Source organism: Pinus tabuliformis, chromosome 9 (assembly GCF_031772625.1).
Source record: "Pinus tabuliformis cultivar Carrire ecotype Pingquan chromosome 9, CPIR1, whole genome shotgun sequence".
Taxonomy (NCBI): Eukaryota; Viridiplantae; Streptophyta; class Pinopsida; order Pinales; family Pinaceae; genus Pinus; species Pinus tabuliformis.
Genome location: NC_142307.1, coordinates 880,607,905 through 880,633,578, shown reverse-complemented (window position 1 = coordinate 880,633,578; position 25,674 = coordinate 880,607,905). Strand labels below are relative to the sequence as shown.

The window sequence follows — 25,674 nt, the reverse complement described above, 5'->3', positions numbered from 1 at the left end:
TGTTGATCCAGTTAATATTGATGTTAACCATATTAGATTCATAACAAACAAACGAATTGGATTACCTTTGTCCACAAGCCATTTCTGAAATTTGGCGCATTCCTTCTTCATGTGTCCCTTCTTTTTACAAAAGAAACACTTGGAATCCTTCTTGATATCGGCTTGGGGAGGTACTTTACCTTTCCCTTTCCGATTGGCTTGAGATTTGTCCTTTCCTCGCGTTGCCAGCATTGCATTGCACTTTCTCCCAATTCCATCACCAGTCTCCCTTCCTCTTGAACACACATGGTCATAAGTTCATTAATTGACCATTTATCCTTATATGTGTTGTATGAGATTTTGAGGGGTCCGTATTGGTGCGGAAGAGTGTTCAGGATGTAGTACACCAGGAAGGACTCCGATATTTCAACCTCAAGTTTCTTCAATTGAGCCACAATGTCCCTCATTTGCATGATGTGCTTGCGTACACCTTTCACACTGGTGAGCCTTAGGGATGAGAACTTCATGATTAGGGTGCTTGCTAGTGCCTTGTCTGAAGTGACGAATTGATCATCAATGGCTTTCAGCAAGTCTCGGACCTTTTCATGCTGATCAACGGAACCACGAATACCAGCTGAAATTTTAGTCTTAATGAACATCATGCTTAGGCGATTAGATTGTTCCCATCGTTCATAAAGCGTGATGTCCGCTGCAGTGCTGGTGGTTCATCTTTCCTAATAGCATAGTCTATGTCCATCCACCCCAAATGAAGGAGAACTCTCTCCTTCCAGACCTTATAGTTATCTCCCTTAAGTTCAGGGATATCACAACGAATTTCAGAGAAATTTGCAGGTTGTACAACTGCATAAAATTAAAGATCACATGCTTATGTTAAAATTGAGGCCTAAAAATAAAATTTCATGCTTTACCAATGTAAATCATGCTTAAAATTGAATCTAATGACATAAAAATTGTTTGTGGACTAAATTTTCAATTCAAGCAAATTCAATTATTCTTTATGATAGAATTTATCAAATTATTCACTTAATTCATAATCCTAAAGGGTATATTATGCACTGTTGATAATATCGGCGATATTCAGAAATATCGCGATATTTTCGGCAAAACGATATATCGCCGAGAAATTATCGCGATATTTTCTGTTTTGAAAATATCGCGATATTTTCAAAATATCGGAAAATATCGGCAAAATATCGCGATATTTTGAAAATATCGGCAAAATATCGGCTATATTTAAAAATTTGAAAAAAAAAAAAAATTATGCTTGCCGATATTTGCCGATATTTTCGCCGATATTGCCGATAAGATATTTTCTGGACCCTCGCCGATATTTTGCCGATACCGATATTTTCAACACTGATATTATGATTATAATTTGATATAAATTCTATCTTAGATTTGAACTTGATGATAAAACTATTAATTCATAATTCCTGTGGGTAAGTTATGAATAATTTAATATTTTATCCTAATTAATTACAAAAATATAATAAAAATTCCTGTGGGATAAATTTTTTTAGATTTAGTATAATTAATTACAGTTAATGTCTAATTATTCTTTATGTGATCCTAATCAATCATAATATATAATATTATTCAACTAGAGATGTTGTGGCTATTCTCTAATCAATTAAAAATTATATGGATCACTAGACATTATTTCTTTTATACAGAAAAATTAGCTTGATATGAGAATAATGATAATTTGCATAAATAAAACTATAATATTCATGCATAACATTTAACAATGGGTCTTGTATACTCATCCAAAATAGCATGTTTTAATTTAGAGCAGAAATAATCAATTCATGCAAATTAAATGTGAGCATAGTTAATAAATTCATAAAATTCTCAAAATATGGCATTGAGCCAAACCGAGCAGGTCTATAAACACCAAGGCAGAGATAAAAATTGCTCTGATACCAAATGATAGAATAATAACGATTCTATAATGCGGAATAAACACTTAAAAAGAATCGAAAACATTAATGCCCAATGAATCATACCTCCGGCCATTGATGCTACTCACACCCTGATATCGGACTTTCCGCTATGCTTGAGGCAGTCCACTTCCCTTTTGTCTTCCACATAGCAATTCAGTCCTGAGCTGAAGCAGCCACAGATTGGCAGATACTCACAATATATGTATCTCTTGGCTAAAATTTACTATGAGAGTAAATTTTGTGAGACTTGTTGATAATGCGTCAGGACTTGAAACTTGGCTAGCTTGGGAGTTGACAAAACAAAACAACGCATGAAAACATGGACTCGGTAAAACTGTGCAAAAAGAAAATTTCAAAACATATGAAATTTTGTGTAGGGAAACTAATAATGTGTGGTTCTGAGCGTAAGAACAACACTGCCCAAAACAAACCAAACGCAAATCGGATAATGCAAAGCAGCACAGATCTGGATGGCAAATTCAGGGAAAAGACATATCTGGAAGGGAAACTGCCCACGAATCGAGACTCTAAATTTCAATGTCAATATTTGATTAATGAACTCCGTAATTAGAAATGCCTCTTGGAGATCAATGCAGTGATGACATATATCTGGCACTTCCAAGCTCTAGTCACTCTAGCTTGATGGTGTAAAAATAAAGGGGATTGAGTTAGTGACCTTGGGGACCAAACAAAAATACTTATAGCCAAGCTTCCATCAAGCTTCTGTTGGCTATGTGTCAAGTGTTCCACAAATCATGGTAGAAAACTGTAGAGGGAGTAACGGACCACCCCAGGAGCTCCCAACAAGAAATTAATTTAACTGTAGTTGGTTTCCGTAATTTAAGGAAATGACTGCAGTTGGTTTCCGTAATTTAAGGAAATGACTGCAGTTGGTTTCCAGAATATCGGCGACCGTTGGGAGAGGGAGCTTAACAGTATGTACAAGGAATGACATCTGCCCACAAAGGATATTCCTTCCCCACCTCTTACGACGCAACTACATTCCTTTTATAGATTCCCTCGGGCCCACACCTCTATGTCAGTGAAAACACAAGTAACCTTTGGTTATAATGGTTCCATACACTACCCGTTATGAAGCTTTTTACAAAACTTTAACCATATCACAATTCTTGCAAAGCTCCTCAATAAATTAAATATGCTACAATATTACAAAGATATCTTAAAATCACTCCATGTCAAGTTTTTTTTCCAAATCCCCATGTTGTTGTCATCCAATCTCTGTGTTCGGCATGTTAAGTTTCTTATTTTTCTTGCACATACACACCAAATGCCCGAAGATATTTTTTGTCAACTCCAGCAACTCCCCCTGAAGAATCTCTTCCAATAGTTCTACACCAACATCCATGTAAGTCCACTTGCAACAATGGGACGGTTGCAGGGAGGCGCCCCTGCTCCCAATTCACGCTCTGAGCAGGAGCGACTCGGGAGCTAGCCGGGAGCACACTCCAGAAACTGCTCCCTCTTCAAAAGCGATTTCGGGAGATCGCTCCCGGCAAAAAAAAACGCTCCCTAGTTTTTCGGGAGCGTTTAGTCTTTTTTGCAAAAAAAATTTGCAGTAATATTCCAAAGGCAATTTTTTTCAAAGAAACAAATAAGTTTTGAGTGGGGCAGCCTAATGATCAAGCCTATGGCCCTAGTATTGATATGCGATTCATGGTAATGCTAAATTTTTAAAGTAAAAGGATGAAAATGAAGATTAAGGAGAATGTCACTTAAATGAAGCTTAAGGAGAATGTCACTGACATTCTCCTTAATCTTCATTTTCATCCTTTTAGATTAATTTTTAACATTACCATGAAATGGCTCAAGATGTTTGAGAGTGGTTCCAACCTCATCGGATTTCATATGAAGAAAGTAGAATTTTAGATTTCATTCAAAATTGATCCGAATTGGATCCATGAAAAAAAATCGGAGAACCATGACTATATCAAATCGGGACAAACTTTGACTTCAAAGCATTAAGAACAGCGATCAGGAACACCTCTAACTAGTGGCAGTTAGCAACCAGCGTGGAACGATGATGACCTTGGTCAAAGCGCACTGACCGAGGACCACGGAGACTGCGCAGGAGGCGAAACTAGCCCTTGGGAGGCCCGGATTGGGAAAAGGAGGCAGTTTTTGATGCGCGATTAGCGCTGTAGGGCAAAACCCCTCAAAAAGGAGAGGCCCCGAGCGCTCGGTCGCATGGGAGCCAGGAAAACTGTGGGGAAAAAGCTAAAGGCTAAGGCAAGACCCGCGCTCCAAAAACCGGCGATATTTATCGAGGGCACCCTTGGGTGGTAAGTAGTTTTAGCGAAAACGGAGCGATTCCACTCAGCGGCCGACGCGTGGCAAGCGGAGGAGAGAGAAAACCGCCGCTCATCGCGTGCTAACGGTCGAGCAAGTCAACCGTGCGAAATGTGCGAATGGCGTCGGATTTGGAGGCTCCAGATCTAACGGCTGAGATCGCGCCCGATGGGAAAGCCGGAATCGACAGGGGATTAAGCCATGATCTATAAGAATTCGACATCCGATTTGACTGCTAAGGTGACAGATGACTCATTCCACAACGTAACGGAAAAATCAAATGGACGAAGCGAGATGGCGCAGTTGCAGGAGGACAAGTGGCCACTCCCTATGAGTCGATGATGACGCCGAGACAGGGAACCCCAAACGTCGTTGTAGCAAGCGATCCGACAGGAAGTGGAAGGAGAAGCGAACAGCCATGGGATCGAATGGTTTTAAAGCCATGAGCAGACGAAGCAAGGGACAGCGAACACTGAAGACGGCGAAGACAGAAGACAGAGAAAACAAAGAAAGACAGTGCAACAAAAGAAGCAAAAAGAAGACAGAGGGCCGATCTGACCAAAGGCAGCGTCGAGCACCAGAGAGCTTGAGGGATTCAAGCCATCCCTGAGATGATTTGTCAGGACTGAGCACCACACTAGGCTCTTTCCATCAAAGACCAGAGAGGTTAAAGACGCTGGTAAGGAAAAGAGTCTGTGCACTCTAGTGGCTTGGGAAATCCAAGAGCCACCCTGCCAAGCAAATTTTGTTTCAGGAGACTCATATTGAGCTCCTTCATTGTAATTCTCTGCTTTAAGACACAATAAAATAAGGCCACCACTGAGAGTTGGACCGGACATGTAGCCCTGGAAGATAGGGTGAACTCCTTATTAAATTTTTGTGTTCTTATATTTGCTTACTATATTTCTCTGTTATTTTCCATTTCAAGTGTCTGTGTATTCGCAATCTGATCAATCCGTTGCCTAAATAACATAGGCACACACCAGCACATGAGTCTGTAATACCTTCATGTAATAAATCTTAACTGAGATCACTCATAAGGTGATTATCAGATCAAGTGGTATCAAAGCTCTAGGCTATAAAGGTTAGACAAGCGTGTGTTGGTTTAGTTGTTGAATGCTCACTAGATCAAAAGCTCAAATTAAGAGAAGGAGAGTTGGTGGAAACTAATCCTGAAATTGGCAAGTCTATCTTCGGAAGACAATGTCAGAGGAAGGTTCTGTGGGGCCAGACCCTCAATTCATAGAAAGTTTCCTAGCTATAAAATCTATGGTAGAATAAATGTATAGGGACTTTAGAAAACATAAGGATGAAGACTCATCAGGCTCTAAACAAGACAAAGAAGAAGATGAGTCTCACTTCCATGACCACTCCAAAGGAAAAGGGAAAGAGGAAAGCTTTCTCACACCTCCTAACAGCCTTGTGCATAACAAGAAAGCATCTTTAATCAAACTAGATGTTAAAATTGACTTTCTTATATATGATGGAGAGTTAAATGCAGAAAAGTTGGACAATTGGATTAGACAAATTGATGTTTATTGCAGAGTACAAAACATCGACTCAGACAAGAGCAAGATTCAGCTGGCAAGCCTACGCCTAGGAGGCACTGCCTTGGTTTGGTGGGAAGGCAAAACCCAAGCTGATATGAAAAGACATGGTAAGACTATCTCTGTCTGGAATGAATTTTTTCTGCAATCAAAAAGCAGTTCTACCCATTGGCCTACATGCAACAAGCCATGATGAGTTGGCAAACTCTTCGACAATTGAAAGGGCAAAGTGTGCAAGGGTACACTCAAGAATTTAGAAATAGAGCATTGATTCTAGGAATTTCATTAGACTCACCAGAAACTTTGTTGAAGTACATTCGTGGTCTACACAGCTACATGAGGCATACTATCCTCATGTTTAATCCCACTACTATAGATGAGGTATTTGTACAAGCTACTCAACTAGAAGCTAGAGGAAAGAATGGAAATCCAGAAGTTGGGGGACCATCCAACCCACTGCAAGCAAGAGCAAGGAGAAAAGAAAGCAAGAGTGGAAAGCAAGGAAGGCTAACACTGCACAGAAAAGCAAAGCTTCATGCACTCACTGTAAAAAAGATGGGCATGATGATGAGCAATGTTGGATTCTGCATCCAGAGCTAAGACCTAAGAAGTTCGAGGACAAGAAGAAGAAGGCCGCTGCAGCTATTCAGAAAGATTTGGGGTCAGACTCAGGAGATGAAACAACCATTGCAGCCACAGGTATCAAAGGTAAGAATTTTGAAGCATCTACTAGTAATTCTGCTCAATCTGTTATTGATGAAGAGAATGAGAGAAAAAGACATGAGCTTTTCCATATTTGAGTTGTTTCCAAATATCAAAAGATTGATACTTTGTTTGATAGTGGCTCACAAGTAAATTTAATTTCTGAAGCAATTGTAAAGAAATTGGGATTAGCAACTACACCTCACAAAAAACCATACCCATTAGGATGGTTGAATGATAAAGCACAACTACAAGTGACTAGACAGTGCAGACTCACATTTTCTTTTGGGTCAGCATTTGTAGATGAGGTGGGGTTAGACATAATTCCTTTGGATATATGTGGAATTGTTTTAGGAAGTCCTTACTTGTATGATAGAAAGACTATTTTCTATAGAGCTGAGAACAAGTATCTACTTGTTAAAGATGGAATCGAATACTTTGTAAGAGCTCATAAGCTCAAGAATAATTATACTCTCATAAACTCAGGGCAGATGAAAAGAATGATAAATTCATGCAAACAATTCTTACTGATGGTTGTAAAGGAAAAGAAACCTAACAAAACCAATGTATTTGAGGGTTGTAATGCTAAACAGCAAGCTGATATAGAAAAGGTTGTTTCAAAGTATGATGTTTTGTTTCAAAAACCTAAAGGTCTGCCACCCAAAAAGGAAATAGTACATGATATTATTTTGCAACAAGATGTTCCATTGCCTAACATTGGAATGTACAGGTTGTCAGCTTTAGAGAATGCTGAAATCAAGAAGCAGGTGCAGGAGTTGCTCGAGAAGGGGTTCATCAGGCCTAGCACATCACCATGTGGGTCACCAATCATTTTGGTGAGAAAGAAAGATGGCTCGTGGAGAAGGTGCATTGATTACCGAGCATTGAATAGGATAACGATCAAAAATCGTTATCCCCTTCCTCGCATAGATGATCTTTTAGACCAATTGAAGGAAGTTGTTTATTTCACCAAGCTAGACTTGCACAGTGGATACCATCAGGTCAGAGTTGCAAAACAAGATGCATGGAGGACTGCTTTCAAAACAAAGCAGGGATTGTATGAGTGGCTGGTTATGCCTTTTGGCTTAGCTAATGCTCTTGCTACTTTCATGAAATTAATGAATGATGTACTCAGACCTTTTCTTGATGATTTTGTTATTGTGTATCTGGATGACATTCTGATTTTTAGTAAAACGTGGGAAGAACACTTAAGGCATGTTAAGCAGATACTAGATGTTTTGAAAAAAGAAAAACTTTATGTTAAACTCTCAAAATGTGAATTTGGCAAGACATCTTGAATTATTTGGGTCATATAGTAAGGGGTGGCGAATTGAAGATAGATCCCTCTAAAGTGGCAGTCATTGTAAACTGGCCTAAACCCAAGTTTGTTACAGAAGTGAGAAGCTTCTTAGGAGCAGCACAATATTGGATGAAGTTCATTTCTAACTTTTCCTCAATTGCAGCTCCCTTACATGCTTTAACAGGATTGAACAAAGTGTTTCAGTGGGGAGGCAAACATCAAAAAGCCTTCGACACCTTGAAAGAAAAGATTAGTACTGCACCTGTACTAGCACTGCCTGATCTGCAAAGACCATTTGAGATCCAAACTGATGCCAGTGACTATGCCATGGGAGCAGTGTTGACACAACACCATAAACCCATATGTTATCATTCTAAGACTTTTAATCCTGCAGTAATTAACTATCCTACGTATGATAAAGAATTGTATGCATTAGTTCAGAGTGTGAAAAATTGGAAACATTACTTAATGGGCAAAGAGACACTAATACATACTGATCATCAACCACTTCAATATCTACACTCCCAAACTAAGTTGCAGCAATCAAGACATTACAGATGGATGGGTTTTCTACAACAGTTTCATTTAGTCATCAGATATAAAAAGGGCATACATAACAAAGTTGCAGACATGTTATCTAGACCCATTATAAATACATCTACTATACTCAAGCATAACTCTGTGCTACATGAAAGCTACATTGAACAATATGCTCAAAATATGGACTTTAAAGATGTATATGCAACTTTGAGTCAAGGCAAAAGAGTAGAAGAATTGGATTATCATGTAAAGGACCGACTCTTATACCATTGTGGGAAACTTTGCATTCCACAAACTGAGAGAATAAAGATAATTAGGGAAGCACACACTTCTCTGATATCAGGTCACTTTGGGGTAAGTAAAACAGTTGCACAGCTGCAAAGATTTTGTTATTGGCCAAAAATGAATGAGACAGTTTCTAGATATGTAAGAGGGTGTACTATGTGTGCTAAAAGAAAGGCCAGCAACAGAAAACTAGGCTTGTACACTCCATTACCAGTACCTTCTCACCCTTGGGAAAGTGTTTCCATGGATTTCGTTGGGGGACTGCCTAAATCTAGAAAAGGTCATGATTATCTATATGTTGTTGTGGATAGGTTCAGCAAAATGTGTATTTTGATACCTTGTAATAAACAGATTACAGCTAAACAGACTGCAAAATTGTTCTTTGAATATGTATGGATTCATTTTGGATTACCCACTTCCATTATATCTGATCGAGACACCCGATTTGTGGGGAAGTTTTGGTCGAGTTTGTGGGAACTGATGGACACCAAACTAAAGAAAAGCACAACTTTTCATCCACAAACTGATGGCCAGACAGAAGTAGTTAACAGGACAGTGATCCAGTTACTCAGAGGATATTGCAGCAAACATCCTAAGCTTTGGGATGAACATTTGTGTTATGTGCAACATGCTTACAACAGAGCAAAACATTCTTCTACACAGAGATCTCCTTTTGAGACTTGTTTTGGTTTCACACCAAGGTCTCCTTTAGATTTTGTCTTTGGTAAAGATACCACAACTAAGGGACACAGTGATGTGGACAAGGCAACTAGGTTCATTGAACAAATCTAGGAGATCCACCAGGTAGTACAGGAACAGCTGGAGCAAAGCCGAGCCAAATACAAGGCTAGGCATGACAAGTATCAGATGGAGCATAGTTTTCAAGTTGGTGACCAGGTCTGGCTGTATATCAGCAAGGACAGGATGCAAGGTGAAGGTAAAAAGCTAAAGCCTATCAGGTATGGACCTTTCAAAATACTTGAGAAGATTGGTGAGAATTCTTTTCGCCTTGATCTACCAGCTTACATGCATATCTACTCAGTCGTACATGCAGATTGCTTGAGATTGTTTGAAACTTCAATGATTGAGGATCCTGAAGAGCAGAGTCAGTTGCCTTTTATTGATGACCTGCTACCTGAATATCTTAATGAATTGCATGAAGACACAATGTTGGACAGGAAGGTGAGGACGACGCGCAGAGGAGATGTTGAATACCTCAGAGTAGGGCTCAAAGGTTCAAAGCTGAGCAGTGCAAAGTGGATTGAGATTGGGCAAGTGAGAAAACAATACCCTCACTTAGTCGATGCTTGAAAACCAACTTTTGATGGTCCAAAAGCTTTTCAGTGGGAAAGTCGTGATCCGAATTGGATCCATGAAGAAAAATCGGAGAACCATGACTGTATCAAATCGGGACAAACTTCGACTTCAAAGCATTAAGAACAGCGATCCAAAACACCTCTAACGAGTGGCAGTTAGCAACTAACGTGGAACGACAAGGACCTCGGTCAAAGCACACCGACAGAGGACCATGGAGACTACGTAGGAAGCGAAACTAGCCCCTAGGAGGCCCGGATCGGGAAAATGAGGCAATTTTTGATGCGCGATTAGCCCTAATCGCGCATCGCTGGGCAAAACCCCTCGAAAAGGAGAGGCCCCGAGCGCTCGATCGCATGGGAGCCGGGAAAACCGTGGGGAAAAGGCTAAAGGCTAAGGCGGGACCCGCGCTCCAAAAACCGACGGTATTTATCGAGGGCACCCTTGGGCGGTAAGAAGTTTTAGTGAAAATGGAGCGATTCCACTCAGCGGCCGACGCGTGGCAAGCGGAGGAGAGAGAAAACCGTCACTCATCACGCGCTAACGGTCGAGCAAGTCAACTGTGTGAAATGTGCGAATGGCGTCGGATCTGGAGGCCCCAGATCTAACGGCTGAGATCGCGCCCGATGGGAAAGCCAGAATCGACAAGGGATTAAGCCACGATCTATAAGAATTCGACGTCCGATTTGACCGCCAAGGTGGCAAATGACTCATTCCATGACGTAACGGAAAAACCGAACCGATGAAGCGAGATGGCGCAGTTGCAGGAGGACAAGTGGCCACTCCCTGTGAGCCGATGATGACGCCAAGATAGGGAACTCCAAATGTAGCTGTAGCAGGCGATCCGACAAGAAGTGGAAGGAGAAGCGAACAGTCATGGGATCGAATGGTTTTAAAGCCATGAGCAGATGAAGCAAGGGACAGCGAACACCGAAGACAGAAGACAGAGAAAACAAAGAAAGACAGTGCAACAAAAGAAGCAGAAAGAAGATAGAGGCTTGAGCTGACCAAAGGCAATGTCGAGCACCAGAGAGCTTGAGGGATTCAAGCCATCCCTGAGAGGATCTGTCAGGATTGAGCACCACACTAGGCTCTTTCCATCAAAGACCAGAGAGGTCAAAGAAGCTGGTAAGGAAAATAATCTGTGCACTCTAGTGGCTTGGGGAATCCAAGAGCCACCCTGCCAAGCAAATTTTGTTTCAGAGGACTCATATTGAGCTCCTTCATTGTAATTCTCTACTTTAAGACACAATAAAATAAGGCCACCACTGAGAGCTGGACCGGAGATGTAGCCCTGGAGGATAGGGTGAACTCCTTATTAAATTCTTGTGTTCTTATATTTGCTTACTGTATTTCTCTGTTGTTTTCCATTTCAAGTGTCTGTGTATTCGCAATCTGATCGATCCGTTGCCTAAATAACATAGACACACACCAGCACATGAGTCTGTAATACCTTCATGTAATAAATCTTAACTGAGATCACTCATAGGGTGATTATCAGATCAAAAATCCAACAGACTTATCATTTTTTCAGGATTTCAGGATTGGGGAGATTGCAATGTTTCCATTGGATTTTGTCATGTATTAGGGTATGGAACTCGTATTTAATCAAGAGCACCAATCCCTCTATGTACCTTGATGCTAGTGACATTGGTTGTCGAACTCCTCTATCATGACCCTCCTAAAAATGTATGCATCACTCAAACAAACTCTTGACTTGACATGTTATTCTTTTTCTATCTTATGTTAATGCTTAGAGGGTGATATTAATGACAAAGATCCCTATACATATCCAAAGTTAATGGCAAAGATACCTCTGGATATTAATGCTTAGAGGGTGATATTAATGACAAAGATCCTGATTTTCCAACAAGACTAAAAAATTAGACATTTCTCATGGCGGCAAGAGGCCCAAGCATTTAGACATTTCTCGTGGCTGCAAGAGGCCCAAGCATTAGCAATAGATAATAGATTTACTTGTCTTTTCTAGTTTCTAGTAGTTTTTATCAATGTTGCACTAATCGTTATCAGGATAATATCGGCGCGAGGAAAAAATCGTAATAATCGAGAAAAAATCGTTTGGTACAAAAATATTCATCTTTTTTCATTTTTTTTAATATCTAAACCATCTACAACATAAAATAAATACATTGACACATAAATATGATAAAAGAACTAATATATAAGATGTTTAATATCATTTCTAGTGCTAAAATCACACATAACAGTGAATCATGTCCTGAATAGTAAGTCCTGACTCCTGAGTCCCAACTCAGCGTCAAAATATCAACAAAAAGTATAATAATGTATCTCATATAATGAGTCATAATGTCATATACAATGAAATGAACCAAATAACTAATACTAATGATTTCCTCTGCCCCTCTTGCGAGAAAATGCTATAGCTTTCCCTGGCAGTGGAGTCTGTTGTGCTCTAGAAGCTGAAGAACTAGAAGTAGGAGCTATAGGAGGTAGACCACGTCCTCTACTGGTGGCAGTGGTAGCTCGGGCAGGTGGTGTCACCTCCTCCTCCTATTCCTCCTCCTCCTCCTCCTCCTCTTCCACTACATCCTGCACTAACCAATCATCAGCAGACTCCATGAGAGGCATCTCGGCCTCAACCCTCCATGCAGCAGTGGAGTCAATCCCATCCAATGAGATGGCCTGCATATCAGGTGTCCTCTCAAGTTGCCTCACCCACAATCGAAGATTGTAGTAGACGTAGACCATGTCATTAAATCGCTGGGACTCCAACCTGTACAAAGATCATGAAATAATAATTAATAATTATAAAAAAAATATTGTTTAATGAATTCAAAAATTTATTTGGAAATTTGCAATATTTTAAATTTTTAAATGTTAATCTATTGCGCTTCTTGTTGTGTATTTTTTCAAATACACTCCAGTTGCACTCACATCCTGAGGAGCTACATGTTTGGCCGAGGATTCGAATGGCAAGCTTTTGCAGAAAGGGTACCTTGGCACCATACATTCTCCACCATGCATCTACAACAAAATTACAAATAAAATTTTAAATAAACATAAGAAAAAAATGGAATTTGAAGAGACAATGAAATTTGAAATAAAGTTACAAACTAAAACATACCTAGCATTTTAATCGTCCTATCAGTCACAGCCATGTTAAAGCCAAATGTACCACCTGCCATCCTATATGTCTCAATTTCTTTAGAGATCTCTGTACGTTCTGTTGGAGATCGCACCCTCTTCTGGACACAGGATAAGAATCCATCCATGATCTCAGCATCAAATACAAACCCACATGCGTAAGAAAATGCGGGGTTCAGGAAAAGCCCAGCAGCATGAATGGGACGATGGAGTGTGTTGTTCCATCGCTCATCAATCACTCCCCATAGGAGGAGTTGTCTCTAAAACCCCTCATCTCCCTTATCATCATAGTAGGCTCGAATGGCTTCTTTGGCCCTGTCCATGGCCTCATACAATTAGCCCATTGCGGGCTTCTCACCATCAACTAACCGAAGAACCTTTACCAAAAGTTCAGTAACGGCGCACACCTCCTGCACTCCCGCCTAGAAGTCTTCCTGGTATGAAACAATCTGCATACGGCCTCTCCCTCTGGTTTGCGGTTCATTGGCAAAGCACGCCACTCCTCTGAAAGAAACATTCTCTTCACATCCCACATAGAATTCAAGAGGGATTGAAGAGATATGAAACTGGTGGCAAACTGTGTAATGGTGCGGCGCACTAACTCTTTGTTGTTGGTGAATCTTCTCATCAAGCTAAGCACAGATGTATGATTATATATAAATTTTGTAATGCTTTTGGATGACTCAACAATATCTTTGACAAAAGGAATTTTCCCTATGTCCTCCAACATCAAATCAATATAGTGTGCAGCACAAGGTGTCCAAAATAAACTAGGATGCCTGTCCATACGCATCTTGCCAGCAACAACATAATTTGCAGCATTGTCCATTATGACTTGGACAACATTTTCTGCACCCACCTCCAAAATAAACACATCTAGCAAATCACATAAAGTTCTTGCATCTTTGATTTGTGCAGATGCATCAACAGATTTGATAAACATAGTCCCCTTGGGACAACTAACCAATCAGTTTATAAGGGTTCTCCCCTTTTGGTCAATCCAACCATCTGACATCATAGTGCATCCTGTTTGTGCCCATGATGCCCTAAAATCCTCCAATCTTTTGGTGCAGTCAAGCTTTTCATTTTGAAGAATCTGGCCTCTGAAATCATGATAAGAAGGGATTTTGTACCCTGGGCCAACAGTTGCAATAGCATCAATAGTAAGTTGGAAAAATGGATTATTCCTTACAATGTTGAAAGGAATATCACTCCAAAGGAAAAATTTTGCCAGCAACTTGTCAGTTTGTTCTTTCTCAGTTTTTTTTAGCATTGAACTAATAGATGGTTGTGAACTAGGTGTGGTTCGAGGAACAAAAAATGATGAGGCAGCTACCAGATTGGTTGATGCTGCAGTAGAACCAGTGCCACTTGCTCGTTCAGCTGACTTTTTTAGTTGCCTCTTCACTTCTTTGGCCTCTCTATTCTGGTCTAAAGTTTCCAATGCTTTCATGGCTCTTTGAATGAGTTTAGGATTTGTATTTTTGCAAGGCCCTACATCAAATCCAGGGATTTTTGCAAGGTGATACTTCAATCTGTATACCCCCCCGGACATATGTTGCCGACACAACTTGCAAGTCTATCATTCGGGGCATCAGGTTCACCAAATTCCCAGAAAGGGTCCAATTTCCTTGGCATGTTTGATTTTGAACTTTGAAGTTGAAAACTTGAATGGTATTTCGGTGAAGTTGTGAACATATGGGAAAATAAGGATTACAGTTTAGTATTTACAAGTTACAAACTTACAATTTAGTATTTTACTATTTACATTGTACAAAAACTAAAAAAAATTACATACAATTTAAGAAACCTCATTCCAAACCCAACTAAAAAAACTAAAAAAACAATACATTGGACAAATGTCAAAATCTCCATTCCAAACCCAACCAAAAAAACTAAAAAAAAAATTACATTGGACAAATGTCAAAAACCCAATTCCAAACCCAGCCAAAAACATTGAAAAAAACAAAAACAAAGTTTCAAAACAATGAAAACAAAAAGCATTGGTGCCCATACCGTTTTTATGGAGATAATCGGTGTCCTCCTTAGCACACTCTTTGATTTTCTCCTCCACGTAGTTGATTTAGCTCCAAAATGGCAAGATCTCCAAGCCTCTCCAACACTCCAAGTCTGCAAACCCCTCCGCGCGCTCTGTTGTCCAAATGAATAAACAAAAATCGTGTTTTTCCCTTTTAAAATCGCACTACCCGAGCCTCCAACGATTTTTATCGAAAAAATCGGCTATAAAAAAAATCCCGAGTATTAACCGCAATTTTATCGTTTTGTTTAAAAAATCGTGAGTAAACGATAACATTGCAATTTTAACAACACTATATGGAGAAAGTAGAATTTTAGATCTCGCTCAAAATTCAGTAGACTTATTAGTTTTTCAAGATTTTAGGATTGGGGGTATTGCAATGTTTCCATTGGATTTTGTCATGTACTAGGGTATGGAACTCGTATTTAATCAAGAGCACCAAGCCCTCTATGTACCTTGATGTTGGTGACATTGGTCGTCGAACTCCTCTATATGCTTCTTTAGCGCTTCAAAGAGGACATCCAACCCACCTTGAATCTTCACCTAAGTACTTGCAAGTAGGTCGTTGCACAATTTCTAAAGGACATTGGGTCATGTGATGATTTAACTATATTGATTATGATTTCCTCTCCCTCCAGCAACTTGGACACTGATAATTAGAGCTAGGAAATTGCTTCCACGAAAGATGTACCCCAAGAGCCGCAAGACACCTCCAAGTTGGTTTTGTACCCTTCTTAATGGACGTTGCCATATGGATGATGATTTTTGACGATGATGACTCGTCGAACCCTTTTGCAGGGGCTAGTAGACCTTCTTAGATGAGGACATTGCCTCTTTTCTCTATGACTTTATCCTAGCATGATTTTGAGAGGTGACGTGGCACCCTAGACCATTATGTCATGTTGATGATGGACCATTTGATGTTGAGGATGGATTCTTGATGATGGAGCACTTGCCCATGACAATGGAGGTGGTATGTTCACAATGATCACTGTTTGAGGTGCCTCTTGCACATTTTGATGAGAGAGAGGCTCATTTAGAGCATTACGTCACATCTTTTATCTTTGTTTCTCACATGTGCAGGGAATTGATGCTTTTTGTTATGTTTTTGAGTTGAGATGGTTGTCTTTGAGGTTGACATGTGGTATTACCTTATATCATCGATTGTGTAGTTTTTCGAGACTCTTTTAGCCTTTATTGAGGGAATCGACTCACCATGGCATTATATAAATAAGGGAGTCAATTTCATTCTTGGATCACAACAAACATACATTTTCTTCTCTTGAACTCTTGCACTAGTGCACAATGGAGGCATAGTTGAGCGACTATGCCTAGGGTTTTTCTCCTAGTCGATTGAGCTCTTCTCAAGGATTTTTCATGGTGAATCTTGGATCTTGCATGCTTTGTAAGTTGTTTTATATGCTATGCTTGGATATTTTCATAAGAATTGTTGCTACTCTTGTTAAGTAGGTTAATTTGGCATTTGTGTGCATGTCCCTTGTTGAATTTGTCCTCAATTTCTAAAGATTTGAGGAGAGTAGGTTGATTTTTCTCCCTTGAATTTCTAGAGAATTAAGAACCCTAATTTAAACCCTATGGAAAATAGGCTAATTTGCCCTACTGTGTTGGAATTAGGTTTTCTCTTTTAGATTGCCCTATGTTTGGTTTGTATCCTAGAATCCATTGCCCTAGGTGGAGAAGGCACTAGTCTTCATCTAGTGAATAGGTTTTAATTTGTAAAACCCTCGTTTAATTAAAAGCCCTTTTTCTACTATTGCCTTGGTATTGGGGATAATTTTCACCTAAAATGTGTTCTATTGGTTTCGTAATGCTCCTTGATGAATGTCATATGGTGTAGAATCAACTTTATGTACATTAGAAAAGCAAAAACGATGCTTTTCATGCATTTTTCTGCAATTTATTAGGGCTGACGTCATCATTTAAATTGTATTTATTGGCTAATTGGACAGTCAAAAGTTGTTAATTTTATTTCCTAAGTTGTCAATTTTCTAATATTTCATTTCATGTACTTTTTGTGCATTTTGAATGGTTAGATTTGTTGTTGTTATAAAGTAACATTTGTTGTCCACAATTGCCTATTTTTGCCCTAGCTATAGTGACTTTATGTCTAGTAAGCTTAGGGTGTGTTTTAGGAACCTATTTGAGACTCCACTAGTCTAGATAGCCTTGGGATTGACCCATAGGCCCTGTGAACCCTTTTGCTTGCTTTACACTCAACTCCATCTTGTCGTAGGTGGATATAGTTTGTAGGAGTTTTGGGGGGTACTTAGTGTGAAAATTCAGAGGCCCGAATCCTATTGCAGCAACTGGAAATAATTATCCTAATTGTTAAATTAACTTTTAACAATTTATTTATTGTTTGGTACAGCAAACACTGAATCAATCACACTGCAACCTACACAAATAAATTGCGAAAGAAATAAACATTGGAAGAAATACTAGAACACACACATAAAATGACTCAATTATTTTTGGACCAATGTCTCCGAAAAAACCCAACTTGGGAAAACTGGTGTAACAGCTGAAGGTTTTATTATTATGCAACAATGAAATAATCCGAGTACAATTGGATGCCGAAACTCGCAATCCTACAGAGAAAAAAACTGGCAAGAAAAATCTAGTGAGGAATTTCCACACTCCACAGGCAAATCCGAGCTCTGACCTCAACTCAAATTGAGTCGTCCAAATTGGCTCTGCGTAGTCACTGCGTCACCCTAGCGCAGTCACTTCTGCACTCAGCTCGGAACAGCTTCTCCTCAAGTCATTTGGTCTGTTGTTGTCTGGGAAGATGTCTCTCCTAGCCTCTGGAACCTCTGCCCAGATTCTAGCACTGAAACTCTGCTTCTCCCCAGCAATTTTGAAATTGCCTCTAGAAGCTACTGTGTTGCTTTGTGTCAGCCTCACTGTGGCTTCTCTGCCTCTCTGCAAATGCACTCACCGGATCTGGAATCCTTCCTCCGGCTTCACTATCTCTGCCCCCTCTGGTCACTGACTGTTGCTACTCTGGAAATCGATATGTTCATGAAATCGAATTCTCCAAGTGATTTCTCCAAGCCCCATTGACTTCTTCTTATAATCCTCTGTTGAGACTTCAACGGCCAAGATTAGATCTTAATCAATGGCTAGGATTAACTTGAAGTCGATCCGTGTGAGTTTCTAGAACATTCACACCATAACTTAATTAATTCTGATTAATTAGTCATATTCCCTAAGTTTAGACTTAGGAAATATTTAAAAACTGATTAATAATCTAATTAAGTCATTTCTAGGTGGAATTTCCATAAACGATTTCTGGGTTTTGGAGATCTCATGCATTCTAGCCTCCACAAAATTTCAAGGCTAGAACACATCTGATGCTACAAAAACTAACACTCTCTCTTAGCGAGGAATGTGTTCTAGCGTTGTTGCCTCTTGTAGCAACACCCTGTCTCTGCATCATCTCCTGTCACGCTGTTGATGTCTGGCTGCTGCTACCCACCAACTACTGCACAACTCTGATATCTGTTGCATCTGTACTGCTACTGACCCTGTTGAACTGCTACCAACATTGCATCTACACTGCAACTCCCTCTTCATTTGTCGTTGCTGCCACTGCAACATCTGCAACTGAAAAGCATCCTAAATACTGAATCAATTGTGATTAGTATGGTGCATCTGTCACCCGAGTCTCTAACTGTTACTAGTATCTACGTTGTCACTGAGGCATCCGTGTTGCCACTGACTCTGCATTGTGCCAACTGCACTGTTGCCAATTCTGCACTGCGCTCCCCAGCATCTGACTGCAACTAGACTATGCATTTGTCACTCTGGCATCTAACTGCATCTATTGCCACTGATCCATCCTGCTACTGAAATACTGTGGGCCCCCATAGCAAGGTATTGATTCAAGAGGTAGACCTCCTCAAGAATCTTGCCCATCTGTAGCACTCTGGGGCTACAAAACCAAATCTCCCCATTTCACTCCTGGGGGTATGTCAGCAAACATGGCGAAGTCTTCCTCCAGCCTGGAGGATAGCCTATCGATCTTTGTTGATGTTGCCTTCTTATCCTCTTTGTCGTTCTTCTTGAGAAGACACTGGGTACTGTAGCGACCAAGCTCACCACATCTAAAGCACTTGACCATTGATAGGTCCTTCTTCTTCTTTCGTTGCTCCCCCTATCCTTGATTGGGACCCTTTGATGTGAGTGCCACATTCTCCTCTTCCTTTGCTTCGATCCACTGTTGTTACCATTGATCGAGCTCTTCACTAGGTCTCGTCTCAACTCCTCCTGTTGCAAATCGGCCCACATCCTGTCCCACCTTGGCAAGGTGTCTCTGCCCAAGATACTTTGGACAAATACCTGTCACTCCTCTGAGACAATGTTGAGTGTCAATAGCACTAGCTCTGTGGCTTGAGGCGCTGCCCCAACAGCTGCAAGTTGGTCCCGAATCTCGTGAATCCTGGTGAGAAAGGGGTCTATGCGTTTGCCTTTCTGCATCCTGGTGCATCTCAGCGTCTCCTCCAAGTACATCTTTCATTGCTTGGAAGTGCCTTGGTACAGCGTGGAAAGTGTATCACACATCTCCTTGGCAATATCCTTGCCAACTATGTGTGATACGATGTCCCGAACACCATCAAGGATCAACCTCTTTGCCCTCGCCATCTCCTTTCTGTACTCCTTCAGTTGATCTGCATCCGTGGGGATAGCTACCACTGCATCTATATATGTCTTCAGGCCATATTGATCCAAAAGGAAGGACATCCTTGCCTTTCAAATGACATAGTTAGAAGCACCATCTAACCTGTCCTGATCTTGAAGTCCAGCAGTGGCCATCTCAACCAATGTCGAAAATCTCCTCTTCCTTTCTGCTCAGTTACTGCTAGGCTATTCACACTCCCTTCCGGAGTGAGAAACTCTACTCACAACGATTGCTGATTTACAAGGGAAATCGAACTTCTTAAGACTGGAAGTTCCCTGAGGAAAATTTCCCCTCAATGTGTGTTCTTCTTCCACCCAACGCTAGTTTTGCTCTAGCAAACTGTTGAGCCCAGCTAGAGATCTGCTCTGTGAAAATACTGAGGTTGCTCCCTCTGCCTCTGGAATCCCTCAATTTGGAGAGATCGAATTTTTTTGTCCCTCTCTCAGAAAAATCGATTCTCCTCAAGAAATTCAACCTCTTGGCCAAGGTGACTGCGTTGCCTCTGGGGTTTCAATCTGATGCCCCTCAATGAACAGCAAAACTCCCTCTTCCTTCACTACTGAGCTCTTCGGCTGATCATTTGTGCTCTAATACCATGTGAAAATTCGGAGGCCCAAATCCTATTGCAACAACTGGAAATAATTATCCTAATTGTTAAATTAATTTTTAACAATTTATTTATTGTTTGCTACAACAAATACTGAATCAATCACACTACAACCTACACAAATAAATTGCGGAAGAAATAAACACTGGAAGAAATACTAGCACACATACATAAAATGACTCAATTATTTTTGGACCAATGTCCCCGGAAAAACCGAACTTGGGAAAATCCATGCACCAGCTGAGGGTTTATTATTATGCAGCAGTGAAAAAATCTGAGTACAACTAGATGCCGAAACTGGCAATCCTACAAAGAAAAAAACTGGCAAGAAAAATCTAGTGAAGAGTTTCCTCACTCCACAGGCAAATCCGGGCTCTAACCTCAGCTCAAATTGAGTCGTCCAAACTGGCTCTACACAATCATTGCGTCACCCTAGAGCAGTCACTTTTGCACTCAGCTCGGAACAGTGTCTCCTCAAGCCATCTGGTTTGCTGTTGTCTGAGAAAATGTCTCTCCTGGCCTTTGGAACCTCTGCCCAGCTTCTGGCACTGAAACTCTACTTCTCCCCAATGATTTCGAAATTGCCTCTAGAGGCTACTACGCTACTCTGCGCCAGCCTCACTGTGGCTTCTCTGCCTCTCTGCAAATGCACTCACCAGATCTAGAATCCTTCCTCTGGCTTCACTATCTCTGCCCCTCTCTCACTGCTTTGATCTCACTAGCTCTCTCTCTGACAACTAACTGCTGCTACTCTGGAAATCGATTTGCTCATGAAATCAAACTCTCCAAATGATTTCTCCAAGCCCCATCGACTTCTTCTTATAATCCTCTGTTGAGACTTCAACGACCAAGATTAGATCTTAATCGATGGCTAGGATTAACTTGAAGTCGATCTGTGTGAGTTTCTAGAACATTCACACCATAACTTAATTAATTCTGATTAATTAATCATATTCCCTAAGTTTAGACTTAGGAAATATTTTAAAACTGACTAATAATCTAATTAAGTCATTTCTAGGTGGAATTTCCATAAACGATTTCTAGGTTTTGGAAATCTTATGCATTCTAGCCTCTCCACAAAATTTCAGGGCTAGAACACATCCGATGCTACAAAAACTAACACTTAGTTTTAAGTCTCCTAGGTTTACCTAAACCCCGAGTCCTACCGGGAAGCCTCCCTCGTGGTGGCTGGTTGTCACCACTAAAATAGAAGAGGGGTAGTTACTTAGGTGACAGTGGTAACACCCCTATCTTGTTGTGCAAGTTTCTTGCTTGGTGAAGGCTTTGCACCAAGGTGCAAGATTTTGCAGCAATAGGACCTTCACAATCCCTCTATATCGTTGGACTGGACCCTGCATTCAAATGGCCCACGCGAATTGCAAAGTGAAGCGAGCCCTCAGATGACATAACCACCTTTTCCCTGCAACTTTCACCACCATTGATCTTCCTCATTTGACAATCCTCGTTTCCCTACTGGTCATTTCGCATGCAATTTAGAGAAGGCCATCCAAGGTCAACCACCGTTGCTCTAGAAGCCTAAATAAATTGACCCAAAAACGGATAAAATGAAAAAAATAACAAGAGGCGTACTTGGGTAGATGGAATAAAGATGTGTGGCATCAATTGGTGGAAGGACAATAGTTTCATTTATGAATCTTAAATGTATGAGTAAAGGGAGAAGTAAGAGGCTCATGTGATTTATTTTTGCTGTTGAAGAAAGGAGAAGAAGAGTGGCATATGAAGAAATAATAGAACGAAGAAGGAAAAAGGGAAGGAGAAGAAGATAAGCTGCAGGGTAAGACAGAAGAAACCAGCTGCCACAAAATAAAGGTTGTCCAAAATTTCGTGTTACTTTCTTTTGTAGTATTTCCGAGTTATAAGAGCCCATCTAAGACTTAAACCAGAGGGCATAAATTTTATGTACGAAATTCAGAAGCTCTTGAAACCTGAAGGTGTAACTTTGTGTAATTGAATTATGTTTTTGGAATTTCTAGTAATTGCCTGTGTATGCCACTTGTTTTAGTTAGATTTTGTCCTTGAATTTACTTTGTGATTCTATTTCCAAATTGCAGTCTTGTTGTGTATTTTCTTTTGAATTACACTCAGGGCTGCATCAAAATACAACAGTCAATTGTTGGCATTCACATAGTTAATGATGAATAGAAGCCAATACCTACCATGGTTTCTCGAATAGCAAATTTTGCAATGGTTGGAATTGTTCTCCTCCATGAACACAACCAAAGGCCTAAGACTTCTCATACTTTTTGACATGACATAATTCTATCGAAATTCACATTTAAGGACACCATTGATGTTATTTGATGTCATTGCCTCCAGATACCGAGTAAACCATTTCTATGTGTAGGTGAAATCACATTATGCTGGGGGGAGTGGGGATGAATAAACTTGGAAAAGAAATTTAATTTATTCTGTATATTTAAGCAAGGAGTATGAATCAGATAGAGTTTGACAGGGATAACATACATCACCTGCAGTTGCAGTGGTGTGAAATAGAAATGAAAGTTGCAGGAAGTTAATTAGCTGTAAATGTTACTACATTAAGTCATTTATATTCAGATGCACAAGAAATATGTATAACAACAAACATCTATTTACCTAGATGAATACATAGATAGATAGATATATAGATGTATGCAGAAACATGGTGTTACATGAGAAAAGGCAGAATTAAAAATTGAACATTGAATCATCATTGTTTTCCACAGCTACACTAGATCGAACACAAAATTGCCTTCCACTGTGGTTCTCATGACATGCTAATTCCTTTCCAATTATTGATACCTACTGCAATTAATGTTTATATGCCTAAATTAAATACATTCGTAACTACTTTTAGAAGGAAAAGAGCTGCTCTGTTCTTCCAATATCTGAACCCTAATATCCCAAAAATCCATGTCATGTGGCTTATTATAAAATCCATCAAGAAGATGACTAGGATTAGTACACTTAGATCTCTCAAGAAGAAAAAATTATGCAAATGCCATTTTAAAAATTATGCATTAATCTATTAGCTTTTGGGGTTACTCAAAGAGTGTTTACACCATGTTTGGGGGTGTTTCATGAGATTTGGGGTACATGGTGTATGATCAGCCCCTAAATTGCCCATGATGGATCTGCACATGGGAGATGGTCCGTGATGGATTTGCACATTGGAGATGGGTTACTCAGTGGTTGCTTGACCTCAACTAGGTACTTGCCTGATATTCTTCCCTGAAGCATTGCAGATCTCTCAACAACTTTGGTGACATTCTACATGATGACCACATGGTGATGGTCACTTGCTTGGAGAAGGCCCTCCTTAGGAGGAGGGGCATTTTGCATCCCAAGGGAGGGCATTGGACCCTAAACAGCACAAGGTAGGTTGAATGCTTGCATGGATGCTTCGAGTTGGCTCGAGGACACCTAGGTTGCAACAAAGTCCATGTAATGAGAGTGGACCCAATGGAGAACATGGCTTAGGAGGATTGTTGGAATCCTTAGAGGCTTTTAAGAGGACTGTTGAACACACCTCACAAAGTTCCCTTGCATTTGGAGCCTTAAAACTTGACATGTGTACCCTTGAGTGTAGTGCTCCACATGTGTGAGCCTATGTGTTATTGTAGGTTGTTTGTAAGGGCATTGGCCCACATATGTGTTGTTGGTCTCCCTTACTTATTATATATATAGAGGAAGGAGAAAGTCCTTCACTATTCATTCATATATCATTCAATTCTTATCATTTGTGTTAGAGATGTGATCAAGGGGAGAGTGCCAGTTCTCTTTCTCTCGGATCTTCTTTTGCAATTGATCTTTGTCTCTTGGAGTTGATAGGGTTTCTTGAGAATGTTGGAGCATCTTGAAGACTAGGGTTAGGCTTTCATCCCTTGAAAATTTGGAGATTAGGATTTTGAGATGAAACCATGGGTTGTACTTGTGGAAGTGAAGAAGAAGAGGAGACATCCTGCCTTGAACGACATGCATGTGTGATGCATGTTTGTTGGATCACCTTGGTGTGGACTAGGGTTTTCTTTGTTCTCCCTCTCTATTTTGGAGAGCTAGAAGATTGTACTCACCTTGTTATACGGCTATGGTATATATAAAAACTTTCCAGCTGTCCAAAACGTGTCTTATTGCAAATTTAGATTTCAGTCATCTAGATTTTTCTTGGTAATTTTCAGAATTATGTCTTGCTGATTTGACAATTGACATAAGTTAAGGGTGAATGACAAATATGTTAAGTGATTTAACATTACAATTGAAGAATGTGAGGCAGATTTGCTGTTGCATTTCCTGCTATCATAAGTGTTATCAGATCTGTTATATGCATGATAAAGTTTCCCTAGAGGAATAGAAACTTAATGGAACACATCGGTATGATATCTCTTCAATTGCCTAGTGGATTGGGGATGTTAATAGTTGAAATATAGTCTGTTATTACTGTTGTTTTCTTTATATTTCATAACAGTCCTACAGCTGAAAATTCACAGGGTTAAGATCTGGGAAACCTCTAGGAAAGACGTGGAATTTTGTTTTGCACTCAAAACCATTTTGCTGGGAAATTTCTAAATAATCATCAATGGTGACTCGCCTAGTTGGTGAAAGCAAGTAGCTAATATAGCAACTGCCACGGTTCAAGTCCTACCAAGGGACATGCTTGTGCCTGTTCTTACAAATGTCGCTGTGCACAAGTGCACACAATAGTAGTTTGGGCCAGGTGCAAGTCCAAGGCAACTTCAGCAGAAGCAACCAAATTGAATGTTGCTAATGGATCCCTATAATGCTAAATCTGAGTGTGTTAGCCTGATCATGAAAAGAGGAAGCAAGTTCAAAAAAATAAAAAGTGCATCAAGGACAGACCAGTGTTACACTCCAATGAGCAGATGAAAAGAAAGTAGCAATCCAGGCTCTGGGAATTTGATCCTCTTCTTTATCACAGAGAATATGGCTTCTGTGTACATGATTTCATAGATATGGAAATTACTTTTTTAACCAACAAAATTGTACCGCACTACATCATCTAACTAGACTAAATAATAGGGTCTTCCAGTAGCACTCTACAGAAGCAAACAAGAGAAAGCAACTTACATGGTTTTACTTTTAATCAAACATAATTTATCAAAGTGGAAGGTAAAATGACTACTCCCGGAGGCTAACCTTCTTCGCAACATAATAAATTCTCAAGTAATTTTCCTTTATATATCATCATCTTACAGGCAATGTATCTAAATTCAATGGCCCTTTTTTTCCAAAAAGGCTTTACGAT

At 40.0% G+C, this 25,674-nt stretch overlaps 1 protein-coding gene across 1 annotated transcript in view; it reads right to left on the bottom strand.

Annotated features, from left to right (window-relative positions):
• Positions 1-25,674, bottom strand: part of LOC149151595 (protein ROOT INITIATION DEFECTIVE 3-like) — a 35,038-nt gene that overhangs the window by 7,382 nt on the left and 1,982 nt on the right. The gene's annotated exons all lie outside the window — the stretch shown is intronic.